The sequence below is a fragment of the Lepisma saccharinum genome, chromosome 12 (assembly GCF_977018435.1).
Source record: "Lepisma saccharinum chromosome 12, izLepSacc3.1, whole genome shotgun sequence".
NCBI classification, from domain to species: Eukaryota; Metazoa; Arthropoda; class Insecta; order Zygentoma; family Lepismatidae; genus Lepisma; species Lepisma saccharinum.
Window position 1 is genome coordinate 15,615,807 of NC_139240.1, and position 18,045 is coordinate 15,633,851.

Genomic DNA, 18,045 nt, shown 5'->3' on the forward strand with positions numbered 1-18,045 from the left:
CAAAATAACCTCTGTTATTTCTATTGTTACCTCTATAGGATTGACCTTCAAAATTATTATAACGTGGGAAGTTATTTCGGGTGTCTTATGTATGCCTGTCCTGCTTATTCTGGGCGTTCACCATTTCATCCATCTTAAGAGATAAACTCTTTAATTGAGCTTCGAGACCTGTCTCCTGAGACGAAGGTCCCGGGGTCGAAGGTCCTGGGTTTGAAGGTACAACGTTGTGTACTCTCAAAGAATCCAGTTCAGCCTGCATGGCGGTGACACGCTTCTCGAGGTCGGGATGGGCCTGAGAACGTGGTGTTTCACAAGGTCTCGCCGGCGTGTTGTGAAAGGGGAGCTGTTGCGCACATGGCAGTTTCAATTCATTCACAGGATAGAACAATGAACCTTTCTGAGCTTCTGACATCAACTCCTGGATTTTTCTCTGTTTGATCAAAAACTGAATTTTTTCGAATTGCTTTAAATCTCGCAAGAGCTCAGGGACCGAAGCATATTCCTTCTTATAAGTTTCGCGAATGTATTCAGGTTGAAGACCCAAACACAAATGTTTTATTTGTTTACTGATGGGCATGTTCGGATCCATTTTACATAAGAGAAGCTGCTTATCTCTTATGTAGTCCGACACTGATTCGTCGTCTCGATGTAGCCTATGCTTAATGCGCTCTTCTAATTGCAGCTTGTCTATGGATCCGGTAAACTCTTCAATCATTTTAGATTTAAAGAGATCATACGTAATGGCCTGATTTCCCATAGTTTGTACCCATGCTTGGTGCCATCTTAAGGCTGGCCCATGTAAAAGAGCCGGCAAAACTTGTAGTTTTTTCGGGGTATCCCAATCATTAAGTAGAGATAAACTCTCCACTCTATCAAAAAATTTAGTTGCATCTTCTCCGGCCGTGCCTTGGAACTGTAAGCCGTCCAACAAGAACGGGTTGATAAAACCTGTGCATGCCATAGTTCTGGGCGGGACTCGAACTGGGGTGCTAACAGGCAAAAGTCTAGCCCGGCTACGGGTAAATACAGGGCTACGCCTTATTGGGGTGGAGGACGCAGATGGTTGAGTATTTACAAAACTGTATTCTCCGCCAACCACATTCTCTTCCAAAGCTTGGATTCTATCTAGGGTTGCATCTAATTCGTCACAATAATCTAAACTGAACATTCCACATCATTAACTATCACGACGTCGCTGTCAAAAATGAAATAATTTCCCGTGGTCACCAATATAAATTTAGAACAATGAATGCAATTTGTGAGAACATTAAGTGGCGTTAAGAGTGCAAAACACTAAGAAGTGAGATGTGAGAATAATTAATTTCCAGTTAGTAAAAGGGGTTGCTGTTAAAGTGTGCGACTAGTTTTCCACAATATCATCACTCTTGGGTTGGCAAAGAAATGCCCGTTGCATGTATTGCAAGATGAAATAAATAAAGGCTGATACCACCATTACGTGGAAAATTAACGGTCTATTCTCATCGCATTTCCGGAAAGGAAATGGATGAGAGGCCCAATTCGCACCTCTACCACGTTCTGTGACACACTTTTACTGAGTGTGTGAACCTCGAAAGGTTCGGGGATCAAACCTGGAGCCTTTTAGATTAAAGTAATTATTCTATTGGGGGTTAGCGGTAGCTCGTAAGCTCTCGCTTGGCTGCATCTGCTAACTGCAGGAGGTACCTGAATAAACTTAAATTTACAGAACCCTATATAAAATGGCAACTCTCATGATTTGGGTTACTATGACCTTAAGTCTGCATTGGCATAGGATGGCATTAGAAAAGCATATTACCTGTCTCTCTTTAGAAGCGTGGACCGAAGGATTTGTAAAGTAACTGTCACTCGCTCACTGAAGTTCGCCTCTTAAATTCTCACTCAGCTTCGCTGCACTCCACTTCCAAACAAGTTTCTGAAAGTCTGCATCCAGCCTCAATCTCCTTCCAAATCCAACTCACTCTCCTCTCTCCAAAACTCAAAAAAACCCTTTTCTTACTCCCGAACCACTCTCCTGTTCTCTTCCAAAACCCAAGACCAACTCCCTCGTCTCTCCCGAGCCAGATCCAACTTGCCTTCCTCCTCATCAAAACTCCTCCCCTTTTTCTCTCTCATCAATTTTCCTTTGCAAATATTGGCGAATGCTTTTCGCTGAGCTGGTGCTGAAGTTAACACTTTCCTATACTTCCTGTCAGGCTGCCTAGCTACACGTAACTCGAAAATGAAAATGAGGGATACGTAACGCTATATTTGTCTTTGATTGTTGAGAATATTATCTTATTTGTCTTGTCAACTGGTACTTGTGGTGGATTTGGTGGTCCAGTTATCTATCATCTCATGTTGAAACAGTTTGCAACATCTAGAACATGCCACATGTTGATGGAGACTGTCTGGCATGTCCTCTGATGATATTATGCAATAGTTGATCATGTACATAGTCATAGCAGACTAAAAAGCTCCTTGGAAATGCTTTGTGAAATTTTCAAGACCTCTAGAACATCCGAGAAATCCGTGTGTGTTCACTTTTGTCGTCAACGTACATGTCATTTCGATCCTGACCTGTACATGGGGAAATCTCCCCTGTGCTTCGTAAATGAGCTCGCTTCCTGGGCCTCATTTTCGATAAGAAATTATCATGGCTACCTCACCTTCGCCAGTTAAAGTTCTCTTGTCTTCGAGTTCTCAACCTTCTACGTGTTTTATCTCATACTTCTTGGGGTGCTGACAAGACGGTACTGCTTCGCCTGTACCGTGCACTCATCAGGTCGAAGCTGGATTATGGATGTGATGTGTATTCTTCTGCCCGCCCATCTAGACTTCGCATCCTAGACACCGTCCACCATGCTGGTATACGTTTGTGCTCTGGTGCGTTTCGTACGAGTCCAGTCGCTAGTTTGTACGTAGAGGCATCTGAGCCGTTGCTGTCTCTGCGAAGACTGGTAGTGAACTACTTCCTTCATCTTCGCTCGATGCCTTCACATCCTTCATTTGACACCATCTCCGACGAGAGTAGGCTGGCAAGGTATCGGCTCCACCCTAGTGCCACTAGACCGTTTGGTGTTCGTGCAGACGAGATCCTGTCAGCACTTGGTGTTGACGGTGATCTTCCTGGCGTCTCTCCACTCATTCCGCCTCTCCCTACCTGGGAGTTTCCTGCACCTTCTATCGATTTTTCCCTGACTGCCCTTCCAAAGACAAAAACACCAATGGTTGTATACCAGCAACGGTATTTAGAACTTCGTGCGAAGCACCCCAATTTTAATGTGTTTTATACGGATGGGTCCAAGACAGTCGAATCAGTTGGTTGCGCCTTCGTCCTACACTCTCAAAGTTCCAGTTTCGCGCTACATCCTGCCTGTTCCATCTTTACGGCAGAGTTGTACGCCATTCTAAAGACACTGGACTTTGCAGACGTGAATGGTCTGAAGAAATTCCTTGTGTGCTGCGATTCGACCAGCGTGTTGCAATCTCTGGATTCGCCGTATTCCCGGCATCCGGTATCGCAACGCATATTCAGACGGCTTGTGTCCTTATCTGCCAGCACAGATGTACACTTCTGTTGGGTCCCTAGCCACGTGGGCATCCAGGGGAACGAAGCAGCTGATGCTGCCGCCAAGTCTGCTGATGCAGATGGCGACGTTCTCGTCCACCTTTTGCCATCTATCGACCTGCAGAATGTGTTCCGTTGTCGCCTTCTTGACACTTGGCAGACCGAGTGGCATGTGGAAACGGGGAACAAGCTTCCCTCTGTTAAGCCCACCATAGGTGCTTGGCGTTTCAATCGCTACCTACCCTACACTAACTGATTAATAAAGAGTCTTACCTTCAAGATGCAAACAGAAGTTAAAGGGTACGGTGTCAAGAACTTTTCAACCACAAAAACCCAACAAAAAATACTGCACTTTACTGGGAATGCGTAAACACTCAACTGACTCAGATGGCTGATGACGTCATAGATGGCGGCTGCACTTCTTGCGGCCTACAGGCCGGGGTCTCTTAGGGAAGGGTCTCATATTCGGTACCACCACCGTTGTGTAAGGGGTGACCTTCCACGTAGTACACCCAAATGTCAACCTCACTTCCACGTTAGTACACCCTGGACTGAAGTCTAACGAGACTCTGGCGACTGGCCCCACGACCAGTATAATTTTGTTTGTATTGTCCTTATGTGTGTAGTGCCCGTATACAGCCTCAACTTTTAACAGAAGTCAGATCAATTTAAGATCTTTAATTATGCAACGTTAGAGTTGTTATTTGTAATGGTAAGGGGCTGGCCCCCGTATAATGTAACGGGAGCAAAATAGCCTAAGTGCTGACGCTCGCACAATTTTAAAATCAAATTCAAATTCGGCACCACCACCCTATTATTGCCTAAACCTTTAATCACGATATTAGTAGTCTGAATAGGTATATTTGGAAAACGTTTGACGTACAAAAAGCGTAACAGCCGATCCTGTATCAATTTCACATTGTATAATACAACTATTAATGTTGAAATTTACCAAATGAGGCTTTGCTGTAACTGCATGTATTGTGTTGGAAGATGAGTTACGATTGTTAGGACTAGACCTAACCGAACCTTTATGATACAGCGATAACACATCTAGGTTGGTTTGCGTTTTTTCTAATAACGAGTTATCATTACAATCATTATCCTTTTGTAATGGTTGAGACTTATTCACCTTAGAATCTTTGAATCGCTGTTTCTTCCTACAACGTTGATGCCGGAGACCTTTTATCCCAGAATATGTACACATAGAATTCTTTGGCGGACATGAACCTATTCCATGACTCCGTATACATTTAGTACAAGGGTGAAACTGTTTACTATAATCCGGTGAGGAGTGTACTTTAGATGAAGAACTTTCCCCGACAGACTGATTTCGAGATGGAACTGTACTCTGTGTATTGCCTGTCACATTGCATTTATGTTTCGCGCTGTCCTGCTAACATAAGAGACATCTTTCGTAATATCATTGTGGACGAACATTTTAGCTTATTTCTCTAATGCTTCCATTTGCACAGCAATATCCTTACTTTTGCTAAACGTCAATGAAGTGTCAGATAATAACTTCTTTCTAGTAGCCTCGGAACGAATTCCCACTATCAACTCTTCAACTAAGGCTTCTTGTAAATATTTCTCGTACATGCATTTTAGATCCTGTCGCTTAAGCGTAACCATGAAATCTGCTACTGATTCAGCAATCTCTTGCACACGTCGTCTAAATTTAAATCTTTCGACATACTTATTGGTCTTAGGCTTAAAATGAGACAATAGCTTATCTTTCAGCACTGAATAAGGCTGTAACTGTACTTGCTAAGGAGCCAGCAGATTTTTCAATACTTTAACGTTGCAGCTTCAACCACAGAAATCAATTAAGGTACTTTGTGCTCCTCAGATAACTTTTGAACAACACATAATTGTTCAAAATGAAGTAAATAATCATCGATATCCTGTTTCAGACCGAAACTCAACAAATGTTATAGGAGTCAAGGTAATGAGATTTAATAAAAGTAGCTACTCACACGAATATCAACAACCGTTGTACCACATGGCGCAAAGAAAAATGATGTCATTCTGACTTAATCAGTACCCTTACTTAAGGAGATGCAAATCCTGCAAATTAGTAAGTAACACATGAATACAGCTGGAACCACTTCATGGCCATTGTATAAAACTAACACATAATTTATCACAATAAAAACGTATTCACGTATACATTTACTCCATGTTCGTACTTCCATATAACAAAGTCTTGTAATCATGGTAACTCAGACAGACTACACAGTTGGTTACCTTTTCTTTATAATTTGCATCTCTCATCTATCAAATTTGCGTCTATCATATATTTTCTTCGAAAAGCATTAAAATTCATCAAGTTCGAAGCGAGATAAAATGCCCGAATAAGAACTATCGTTCATACTTAATGAGTCCACCAACAATTATTCTTGGTGACTTCATGAAGTCATGGCATGGAATTCACGAGTCGTTGGCAGATAGACAGCCACTTTTTAACTTTGCGCCATACATCATGGACATGTGTAACTAATTGTTATCTTGTGAGTTCGCCTGCAGGTTTCCTCTCTCGAACCATGATAGACCAAATATTTTCTATTGGAATCGAGTCTGGTGTTTTAGCTGGCCAATCAGTATCATGGATCTCAGGATAATCCGCAAGCCAACTTTTTGTTGACTTCGATCTGTAGATGCTGCTTTGTCATGCACAAAATTTTTCACTGGCATGTTCTGACAGGAATATACAGCAGACACAGTTGGTAGCATGACTTTATGAAGAATTTCGACGTATTCCTCCGAATTCATGTTGGATGAGATTCATACCATATCTTCCGCACCCGCTGCACTCACCCAAGACACCGACACCCTTCTTCTCCTGTGAGTGACAACGTAACGTGGATTGTGGCGCATCTTCATTAACTGGCATAGATGAAGTTATCCGTATGCGTCGGAGGAAAATGCCTTTTCATCTGTCCAAATCACAGTATTCCAAAAATCGCTGTACATGGTCAAATATTGCAGAACGAATCCAAGCCGACTTTCCGGATGGATTCTTTCAGCTCCTCTTTCTTAGCTGGAACTCCGTGATGGATTCACAATGCAACCGTCTTCTCACTGTAAGAGCAGAGCACGGGAGATGTAGTTGGCGGGCGACTGTTGGAGCGGTAGTAATAGCCCAGTCAATAAAGGTTTCATGTCTGGAAAGCTGAATTTTAGTCAGTTGTTAGAACACTACTACTAGTGCAAAATACCAACAGTCCCCGCCCCTCCTCTCCTCGCAGTGCTTCCCCAGCGCCCCCTTTCAACATCAAATTAGCAGACTCTCAGTTATTGACCTATATCTCCGTAACCAATGGTCGTAGGCAGGTATTTTTTTTTAGTCAATCCTCATTAGATGGGCTACAAAAGAGCTTGTTTACCTTTTCAATGATGTTGGTAGTTTTGCCGTAATTGTTTTTAAATAAAATGTTCAAAAAGTGATTTTTTTCTAGTAGGGGACAGTTGCCTATTGTACCTTTCGCAATTTTTGGACGATTGTTGACAGAATGTTAAAGATATATTCACTATTGCATTACTAAAATAAAATTTACTCTTTTATGCAACACTCCACTAAGTTACAATTGACTTAGTGAATTCAAAATATTTTAAATAGCTATTTGAAAAGAAGTTTACAAACGGTACAATATTGGCAACTGGGCTTCTAATTTGTACTAGTGGGTTCCTATTTCGTACCGGATAGAGAAGTAATACATGTAGGCTTTTATATAATCTTTCATAATATATTTACTGAAGCTAATAGTTAAAATGAGAACTTCTACATTCAATATAACAAGTTAATGTGCAAATGAAAATATAATAATTGAAAGGGGGTGTAAGGGGTGCTCCTCCCACGTAGTGCACCCAATAGTCAACCTCACTTCCACGTAGTACACCCTGGACTGCAGACTAACGAAGCTCTGACGTACAAACACCCGATTGTTTCAGATTAAGGGATCCTAGATAGGTTATGTGAAGCCTGATATTCGAAGTTAATTGGCTGCGAGAGGTGTATTGTAAGAGGTGGTATTGGTCTGAAGAGCTACGTCTACACTTGACCAAGCAAGTTGGCTAGCCACGTGAAATAAGAACTGCACTCACGGTTAACTTTAAACTCTAGAATTGAGTGGTCTGGCAGGGGTGTGAGAGAATGATAGACAAGGATAGAGGAACGTTCGTTACCTGTAGATCTCGAAGTGACGATCGACACACTGGTTCGTTGATGAAACTCTCATGAACTCTCCTGAAATAGAACTCCTTTCTGATAGCAGTAGTATAAAATACAATATTACTGGGACGAGAAAGTATGAGCCCCCCTCAGGCAGATTTGGCTACACTTAAACCTAGCTCAAGATGAGCATATGAGCTTATTGCTCAAGTGTAGTACTCTGTCTAATCCAAGATTTTTGTAAAAATGCCCTCGGGAATTTCCCGTGAAAGTATGAGCCCCCTCAAATTGATTTGCCTACACTTACAAAAGCCACATCTGTGAGATTGTTGTCCATAAGCTTGTTAAAAATAAGCCCCTCTTGATATTGTTTTTGCTACACTTAATACTAAGCCAAAAATGCTCATAAGAGCTTATTGCCTCTAGTGTAATACTCTGTAAAGTGTAATCTTATTAGCTACATCTACACACACCCACACACACACACATATTTACTTCCGGTCCACTTCCGGTTTAAGTTCAGAGAATTAATGTTAACCCGAATATTTTAATTGGGCACCAAGCTAAACTTGTATATCTAGTATTAAGATAATGTAATTCTTCTAGAATTGTTCTGTGACTCTCTCATTTCTTACATCATAAACATATGATTTTTCCCCTATAAGAATAACACTACATATGGTGTCATCAGGGAGTGTATCATGGAATTCACAGATAATTTTAATGTTTGTCCTGTCATTAACCACAACTTTTTTCCTTTTTGAAGTGTTGATGACAAACATGGGTCTCTGTGCTTTGAATTCATGTGGTGTGTAATACATGTCAGTATTGCCAGTAGTGACCCTTTTGTATGCTGTAAATAGTAGTCCAGGTGCACCGGTTCTACGCCCTCTTGTGAGGAGCTGAAGTGAGGAGCTCGCCTTAATGGATTTCTATCGTAAGGCATGAGCTCTATTTGATGGCGCAGTGTTGCTAGCTCCTTACTCGAAAAAATCACCAAGGTTTTTGGTCTAACCTAACCTAAAGCAAGGGGCTGGCAACCTTTTTCTCGCAGTGTTGCCAGCTTCTCACTCGAAAAAATCACCAAGGTTTTGTCTTGGCCTAACGTAACCTAAAGCAAGGAGCTGGCAATTTTGCTTGAGGCTTGTTTTACAGTGCATAAAGCAAGGTTGCCAACCTACTGGTATTTTTGCCATAGCCTTTTACAAGAAAAAAAAGAGAGAGAAGAGAGGGAGGGAAGAGTTAAACGGCCGACAGCCTACCTACAGCTTATTTTGTCTAACCTAACCTCAAGCAAGGGGCTGGCAATTTTGCTTGTGCAATCAACCCGGTTGACCGCCCTCAAGTAAAAATCAGCGTTGCCAACTCCTCACTCGAAAAAAAAATCACCAAGGTTTTTTTTTTGGTCTAACCTAGCCTAAAGCAAGGAGCTGACAACTTTGCTTGTGCAATCAACCCGGTTGACCGCCCTCAAGTAAAAATCAGCATTGCCAACCTACACACACTAAACAAGGAGAGCCGACAACAAATATGTACTGCCGTAAAAGAGAGAGAGATGGATGGTAATATAGTATGTGCGTGCGTGTGTGCGCATAATATGTAGCATTATTAACTAGAGTGTGTTGGCAATTTACTTACAACTAAAAAAAATAGAGATGCCAACGTTGCTGTAAGATGAAAAGAGAAAGAGATTTATGGCTGGCAACAGTAATGAGCGAATGCGTCATATCGTAATTTTCCAACTCCGGCAATGTTTGTATATCGTGACCTTTGTAAACCTCTCTCGGGGGAACGATGTGTCACACACATACACACACACACACGCGTGCGCGTGTATTGTGACGCAAGCAAACAGACAAAATAATAATAATTGTTGTTTTTTTAGGATTCCTGGCCCCCTGGCGTGGTGCCCAACCAAAAAAGTAAAGGTTTTCTCGTACGGCCTTCGAACGTAGAATTGATTGACGTGCGGGCGAATCTCTTCCGGAATGTTATTCAATTCGCACATCTGACCATACATGCTATTCATCATCAATTTAGCCGTGTTCTGTTTGGCGTCTATTTCGAGCAGTTTGCCCGGCGGTAAAGTCTTATTGTTTTTTTAATTTTTTTGATTTTTTACGCAAGGCCATGATCTTGCGTATGCACGTGGCGTTTAGCGTGTCTCGTGAAAAATACACGTGAAGATCAGCTTCCGTTCAACCGGCTGGATTTGTAACGCTGCGATAAACATCAACTTCCGTGCCGGGCAGAAAGCCTGTTCCGGTGTGGAATTTGCGCCACTCCCAAGTTCACGTTGAAAAGAGAGAGGCCAGCTGCTATTTTGGCTATGCACATGCCCCCTTAACTTGCCCCGTAGGACACGTTCTGTTCTCTTACGAGAATTAATATAGGTTGTCATAGAACCCTCCAATTCATGACTTAGCAAAAAATCTGTTTGCGGATTCATCACGTACGTCTATATGTGAGAAAAAGTATGAATAGAACCTATGTTCGGAAATCTAAAATGGCGACCGGAAGTGGCGTTATCTTGGAAACGGTAAGACTTAGGAAAAATCTGTTTGCGGATTCATCACGTACACCTATACGTGAGTAAAAGTATGAATAGAACCTATGTTCGGAAATCCAAAATGGCGACCGGAAGTGGCGTTATCTTGGAAACAGTAAGACTTAGGAGAAATCTGTTTGCGGATTCATCACGTACACCTATACGTGAGTAAAAGTATGAATAGAACCTATGTTCGGAAATCCAAAATGGCGACCGGAAGTGGCGTTATCTTGGAAACAGTAAGACTTAGGAAAAATCTGTTTGCGGATTCATCACGTACACCTATACGTGAGTAAAAGTATGAATAGAACCTATGTTCGGAAATCCAAAATGGCGACCGGAAGTGGCGTTATCTTGGAAACAGTAAAACTTAGGAGAAATCTGTTTGCGGATTCATCACGTACACCTATACGTGAGTAAAAGTATGAATAGAACCTATGTTCGGAAATCCAAAATGGCGACCGGAAGTGGGGTTATCTTGGAAACGGTAAGACTTAGGAAAAATCTGTTTGGTGATTCATCAGGTACACCTATACGTGAGAAAAAATATGAATAGAAGCTATGATCGGAAATCCAAAATGGCGAGCGGAAGTGGGGTTATCTTGGAAACGGTAAGACTTAGAAAAAATATGTTTGCTGATTCATCACGTACGCCTATACGTGAGTAAAAATATGAATAGAACCTATGTTCGGAAATTTGAACGAAGCGAACAGAGAGATCGAATATGATGTGGACGTAGGCGATGGGTTTGTTCATCCTCACAGAGCGGATCTTTATCTTCAATTCGACGTGGTGAAGAAGGAAAGCGGAGACGCGTTCCTCGCAGCAGAAAATTTGATACTCGTGGACAACATCGTGCCTCACCTGTTCTCGCAGGTGGAGGTGAGGAAACACAACACCGTCATCGACAGAATAGATTATCCAGGCATCACGTCGACGGCGGTGGGAACGTTGAAATTATCCAAAACGGACGCAGCGTACTATCAGGCAGGAGGATTCGAAGCCGGGACCAAAATATCGACGAGAAGTCACACGGTGCTTTTTCCCATGCGTCTGCTTCCGGGATTCTTCTCGGACTACAAGGAGATTATGTGGAAGAGAGGACTGAGAATCATGTTTCGAAGAGCTGCCAACAACAACGACGCACTGATGCACTGATGCGACGCAGTTCAACAACATACAGTTCGACATGCCAGATTTCATCGTAGTGTTTTTTCAGACCGGGAGGGACAAAAATCAGGAAAAAGATTCCAGCAAGTTTGACGACTGCAAGATCAAGAATGTTTATCTGAAGAACAGTAGAAACGAAGTGTTCTCGCACGAGAATTACAACCTCGACGTGACCAAAAACGATTACCTCAAATTTTACGAAGCGTTCTCGGCTTACAAACGCGTGACCGAGGGAAGCGTGGACATGTACTACACGCCCAGCGAATTCAAAGCACGGAGACCCATGACCGTCATCAACACATCTAAGAGAAAGAAGGTTGTGGTCAACGATCGAACCAACATCAAGATTGTCTGCGAGTTTCACGATGCCTTGCCCGAGGATATCCTATGTAGTGGAACGTGGAGAGAAATCTTGGTGATTTTTTCGAGTAAGATGTTGGCAACACTGCGAGAAAATAAGGCTTATGCCTTACAAGAGCAAATTATTAAGGCGAGCCTCACCGAGCCTCATTTTCGGTCGCAGAATTCTCCATTTGGGTCTACTAATGTTGCCAACTCACTAGGCCGTATCAATATTGCGCGCTCAAGCATGATTTAATTTTATTATATTTTCAGATTGACCACAAAACAAGGTGTTGACAGGCAGTGTGTATATATATTGTAAGAAGATGTTTTATTATCAACCTCCACTTCTTGCAGTACATCCTGGACACGGCGTTGCAGGTTAACAAAGGATTTTTGGTTAGTATATATTTTTTTTTCTTAAAACTGTTCGGTTACTCGCTCGTTCCTGGCATCATACACAAAAGTTTTCTCTGCGATGAGGATGACGCTACACAGAGTGTCGGCAGGCAAGGCATCGTGGAACTCGCACACAATCTTGATGTTGGTGCGATCGTTAACAACCACCTGCTTTCTTTTAGATGTGTTGATGAGGAACATGGGTCTGCGAGCTATGAACTCGTTTGGATTGTAGTACACGTCCACGTTACCGGAAGTCACTCGTTTGTAAGCTGTGTACGCCTCGTACAGTTTCAGGTAGTCCTCTTCTGCGATGTTTAGGTTGTAGTTCTCACGTGGGAAAACTTCGTTCCTGCTATTTTTGAGGTAAATGTTCTTAATCTTGCAGTTGTCGAATTGGCTTGAATTTTTCTCCTGATTGTTACCTCTTCCTGTCTGGAAGAGTACGGCTGCAAACTCGGGCATGTCGTACCGAATGTTGTTGAATTGCGTGGTTACGTCAAATTCGAAATGATTGCCGGAAGCAGGTTTTTGCACACACTGGTAGCCATAAAACTGAATGGACACTTGAGGATTCTTCAGGATGTCGGCTTTGTACTTGAGAGCATAGTTTGATTCGTATTCTACCACTGGCACGCGCAGCTCCATGGACCTTACAATACACTTGGCAGCGTCGGGTAGTGTGTTGGGAAGCAAGGTAGTCCCGTCCGGGCCCAAAGTGCTGTATCGCATCAGTGCGTCGTTGTCGTTGGCAGCTCTGCAAAAAGTAACACGCAAACCACCCTTCCACATGATCTCCTTGTAGTCCGAGAAGAAACCGGGCAGCAGACGCATGGGAAACAGTACTGTGTGATTTTGAGTTTTGATTTTTGTACCTGCTTCGAATCCCCCTGCCTGGTAGTATGCTGCATCGGTCTTGGAGAGTTTCAGTGTTCCCACGGCAGTCGAGGTAATCCCGGGGTAGTCAACCCTATCGATGACGGTGCTGTGCTTTCTAACTTCCACCTGCGAGAATAGGTACGGCACAAAATTATCTACGAGTCTTAGGTTTGCGTTGGCAAGAAATGCTTCGCCGTTGTCTCTCTTCACTACATCAAACTTGACGTACAAATCATCTCTGTGAGGGTGAATGAATCCATCCCCGACGTCCACATCGTATTCTATCTCTCGATTCGCTTCGTTAAGGTTGGCAAACGTGCGACGGTTGGGAGGGAAGGACTGCAACTCGTAACTTTCGATTTGTTCCATGATGGCTATTTATTATATGTTAATCTCCACGACGGCAGTGGTCGCGGCTCCTGCAAAATCAACCACCTTTTTTTTTTTTTTTTTTTTTTTTTTTTTTTTTTTTTTTTTTGTTTGTCACTGCTAATTCTATGTTGTCTATGCGATTACGAGATACAGGAAAATATATCGGTGGGGAGGGTGTGTAGATAATTGGCTCCATGAACTCAGAGTTTGGTTTGAACGTAGCGATACCCCCTCCATGTAGGACTGCCTTGACGGGGCGAGGGGGCTTAGTAGGGAGGTCAATTTCATCTCATCATTTCACCCATTCTTCATATCCATATCTCACGTTTTTCACCATTCCATCACGTCATTCATCTCCATATCTTTGACCTCCCTCTAAGAAACTAAGGTAGGGAGGTCATTTTCATCTCATCATTTCACTCATTCTTCACATCCATATCTCACGTTTTCACCATTTCATCACGTCATTCATCTCCATATCTTTGACCTCCCTATAACTAAGGGTCCTGCTAGAGGAGACAACCTCGATAAAAAACCCCTATCCCAAGGTGTGAGTTGCACGTGCCGATGGGACAGTGTTGGCTGCAGGGGTAGGTGCAGTCGCGAACGTGGCCTCGGGGATTTCGGTTTGGTCCTCGAGTAGCCTCCATTTTTGGGGGTAGGCCTTCCTCGGCATAGAGGGCATGTCGAGGCGACAATTTATGGACCCTCCACCATAAAATAATTTTGTATATGGGTACAAAAAACAACTCAAACGGGGGGAAACCCCCAAAAAGAGCGCGGCCTTCGAGCCCGCTCCAATTTGTGGAAAAGACAAGTAACGTGCCACGTTACCTTGTTATCAGTATTGTTGAGAAGACCGATAGTAACGATGTTTCTACAACACCAAAGAAACACGGAGCTGCTACATTGAAGGACTTGTCACCATTCCTTATCAAGAAACAGCTAGACTACGCCGCTGGTTCCGATGTTCCAGAAATAAAGAAGCTGAGAAACGGGAGTCTACTGATCCAGACCAGCACAGATCGCCAGACCAACAACCTTTTAAAGTTACGATCTTTGGGCCATTTCACTGTTAATGTTGAACCCCATCGTCAACTTAACAGTAGTAAAGGTGTAATTCGCCACTGGGATCTGCTAAATGCTGAGGAGGAAGAGATTCTTGAAGCACTCTCAGACCAACATGTCACCGCAGTGCAGCGAATCAAGACGCGAAAATCCGGAGAACTTGTGCCAACTGCTTCTATTATATTAACGTTCCAAACGACCACTCTCCCAGATATTGTACGGGCTGGATATTTGAGACTAAAAGTCCGACCTTACATCCCTAACCCGATGCGATGTTTCAAATGCCAGCACTTTGGGCACACTCAGCCTTCCTGCAAGGCCACTACCGCCCTTTGTGGTAAGTGTAGTCTGCCTGATCATGGGACCGAACCTTGTTCTTCTGGTCCCAAATGCATTAATTGCCAAGGCGAGCACCCAGTCTGGCATCGTGACTGCCCCTCCTTCCAACAAGAGAAGAAAATCAGAGAGTTGGTCGTCACAGAGAAAATCTCTGCTGGCGAAGCAAAACAACGTCTCCGGGAAAGTATACGCACCACTTTACCTGTGCCATTCGCTACAGTTGCTGCAGCTGCTCTTACCCGCCGCAGTGTGGGTGTACAAACCAGCGACGTGTCAACTCAAACACCAACGATTCCCGTAGTAGCCCGCCCTGCTTCGAGGAAACCAGCAACCACTCCTCGCTCCACAGAGAGGAAGTTCAAGCAGGTGCATACAAGGGAATATTTTCTGAAGTCTACTAGCTCTCCAGTCAGGGTGGCAGCCACCACCCTGAAACTTAAGGCGCAGCTGAAGGCTGCCCGGCGGGCGCTCAAAGCACCCGCCCCCACTCCCCCTTCTTCATCCCCTTCGCCCTCTGTGTCCTTACCCGAGGACATGATACAGGACGAAGCCGCGGATGAAGAATTTATCAAGGTGACAGGGCCTAGAAATAAAGTACGCCTTAAAAGGTAACACCCATACCTCCAGCTATGGCTTATTGTCTCCAATGGAACCTTAACGGTTTCCGTACACATCTCGAGGAACTGCAAATTCTAATATCTGAATTTGACCCTGCCATCATATGTCTCCAAGAGACACATTTTCGTCCAAATGAATCAGTGATTCTAAACGGATACACGCTTTACCGCACCGACAAGCTTCCTGAGGGTCGTCGTGCACACGGTGGTGTTGCAATCGGTGTTCGAGATACCATCCACTCAACACCAATCTTTCTCACCACCCCCCTCCAAGCTGTCGCCGTGCGGGTCCAGCTACCACAGCCAATATCTGTGTGCTGTATCTACGTCACAAGGGAGGAGCGATTCTCTCTTGAGGAGCAACTTCTTTCGAACAGGTATCCCGGCACGGTTGGACTGTGGGAACTCATCACCAAAAAAAAGCAGCCAAGAGATTACACAGACGAAGATTACCAAAGTTACAAGGAAATTTTGATCATGACGGATGCCTTGTACCAAAACAACGACGCTACGCAGAATCGCGTCAAATCTAGCAGCGACGAAAAATACAAGAACCTCATCAAGCCGATATGGAACCAGGTCAAAACAGGCAGCGACGTCAAACTCTACAACAACCTGCCCAAAGAGTTTGTGTGGGTTGACGACGTGCGCAAGCTCATAGACAGGTTGTTGGTTATTGCAGGAGAGGAGAATGCAGGCAACAGCAACTTTCGCAACGAGAAGGTAGGAATTGTGGACATGGTTAGCTCCAAGCTTGCCAACTTCATTGTGAATGACGACAAAGGCATAGGGTACCTCATCAAAATCATCAACACCCTACCTCCGAAATTTTGGAACGTGGCCAAAGGTCGAGGTCTCGTGAACGACATCATCAACAAGCTACCCTTCAAGATGCACTTGCCAGGTTACCAGTACCGCGACCCCGGTACCAAACTCGAACAGCGACTAAAAAAAGGCGACAAGGGTGTGAATCCCCTGGATGCTGCATGCAAGAATCACGATATTGCCTACAATACCAATACCGATCTCGATGTACGTCATGATGCTGACAGAAAGTTAGAGCACGCAGCTTTCGGGAGACTCGTCAGCAGAGACGTCTCGCTGGGCGAACGGGTCGCCGCATTAGGTACGACCATCGCCATGAACACAAAACAAAAAAAAAATTGGGGTGGGGTCTATAAATAACAACCTACCCGAACTGCTCTGTAAAAAAAATGATCAAGATATGATCACCAAATCCTCTGACGGCATCCCAGGGAGTCACAAGCAGACAGGTATTATCGCTACGTTCAAACCAAACTCTGAGTTCATGGAGCCAATTATCTACACACCCTCCCCACCGATATACTTTCCTGTATCTCGTAATCGCATAGACAACATAGAATTAGCAGTGACAAACAAAAAAAGAGAGGTGGTTGATTTTGCAGGAGCCGCGACCACTGCCGTCGTGGAGATTAACATATAATAAATAGCCATCATGGAACAAATCGAAAGTTACGAGTTGCAGTCCTTCCCTCCCAACCGTCGCACGTTTGCCAACCTTAACGAAGCGAATCGAGAGATAGAATACGATGTGGACGTCGGGGATGGATTCATTCACCCTCACAGAGCTGATTTGTACGTCAAGTTTGATGTAGTGAAGAGAGACAACGGCGAAGCATTTCTTGCCAACGCAAACCTAAGACTCGTAGATAATTTTGTGCCGTACCTATTCTCGCAGGTGGAAGTTAGAAAGCACAGCACCGTCATCGATAGGGTTGACTACCCCGGGATTACCTCGACTGCCGTGGGAACACTGAAACTCTCCAAGACCGATGCAGCATACTACCAGGCAGGGGGATTCGAAGCAGGTACAAAAATCAAAACTCAAAGTCACACAGTACTGTTTCCCATGCGTCTGCTGCCCGGTTTCTTCTCGGACTACAAGGAGATCATGTGGAAGGGTGGTTTGCGTGTTACTTTTCGCAGAGCTGCCAACGACAACGACGCACTGATGCGATACAGCACTTTGGGCCCGGACGGGACTACCTTGCTTCCCAACACACTACCCGACGCTGCCAAGTGTATTGTAAGGTCCATGGAGCTGCGCGTGCCAGTGGTAGAATACGAATCAAACTATGCTCTCAAGTACAAAGCCGACATCCTGAAGAATCCTCAAGTGTCCATTCAGTTTTATGGCTACCAGTGTGTGCAAAAACCTGCTTCCGGCAATCATTTCGAATTTGACGTAACCACGCAATTCAACAACATTCGGTACGACATGCCCGAGTTTGCAGCCGTACTCTTCCAGACAGGAAGGGGTAACAATCAGGAGAAAAATTCAAGCCAATTCGACAACTGCAAGATTAAGAACATTTACCTCAAAAATGGCAGGAACGAAGTTTTCCCACGTGAGAACTACAACCTAAACATCGCAGAAGAGGACTACCTGAAACTGTACGAGGCGTACACAGCTTACAAACGAGTGACTTCCGGTAACGTGGACGTGTACTACAATCCAAACGAGTTCATAGCTCGCAGACCCATGTTCATCATCAACACATCTAAAAGAAAGCAGGTGGTTGTTAACGATCGCACCAACATCAAGATTGT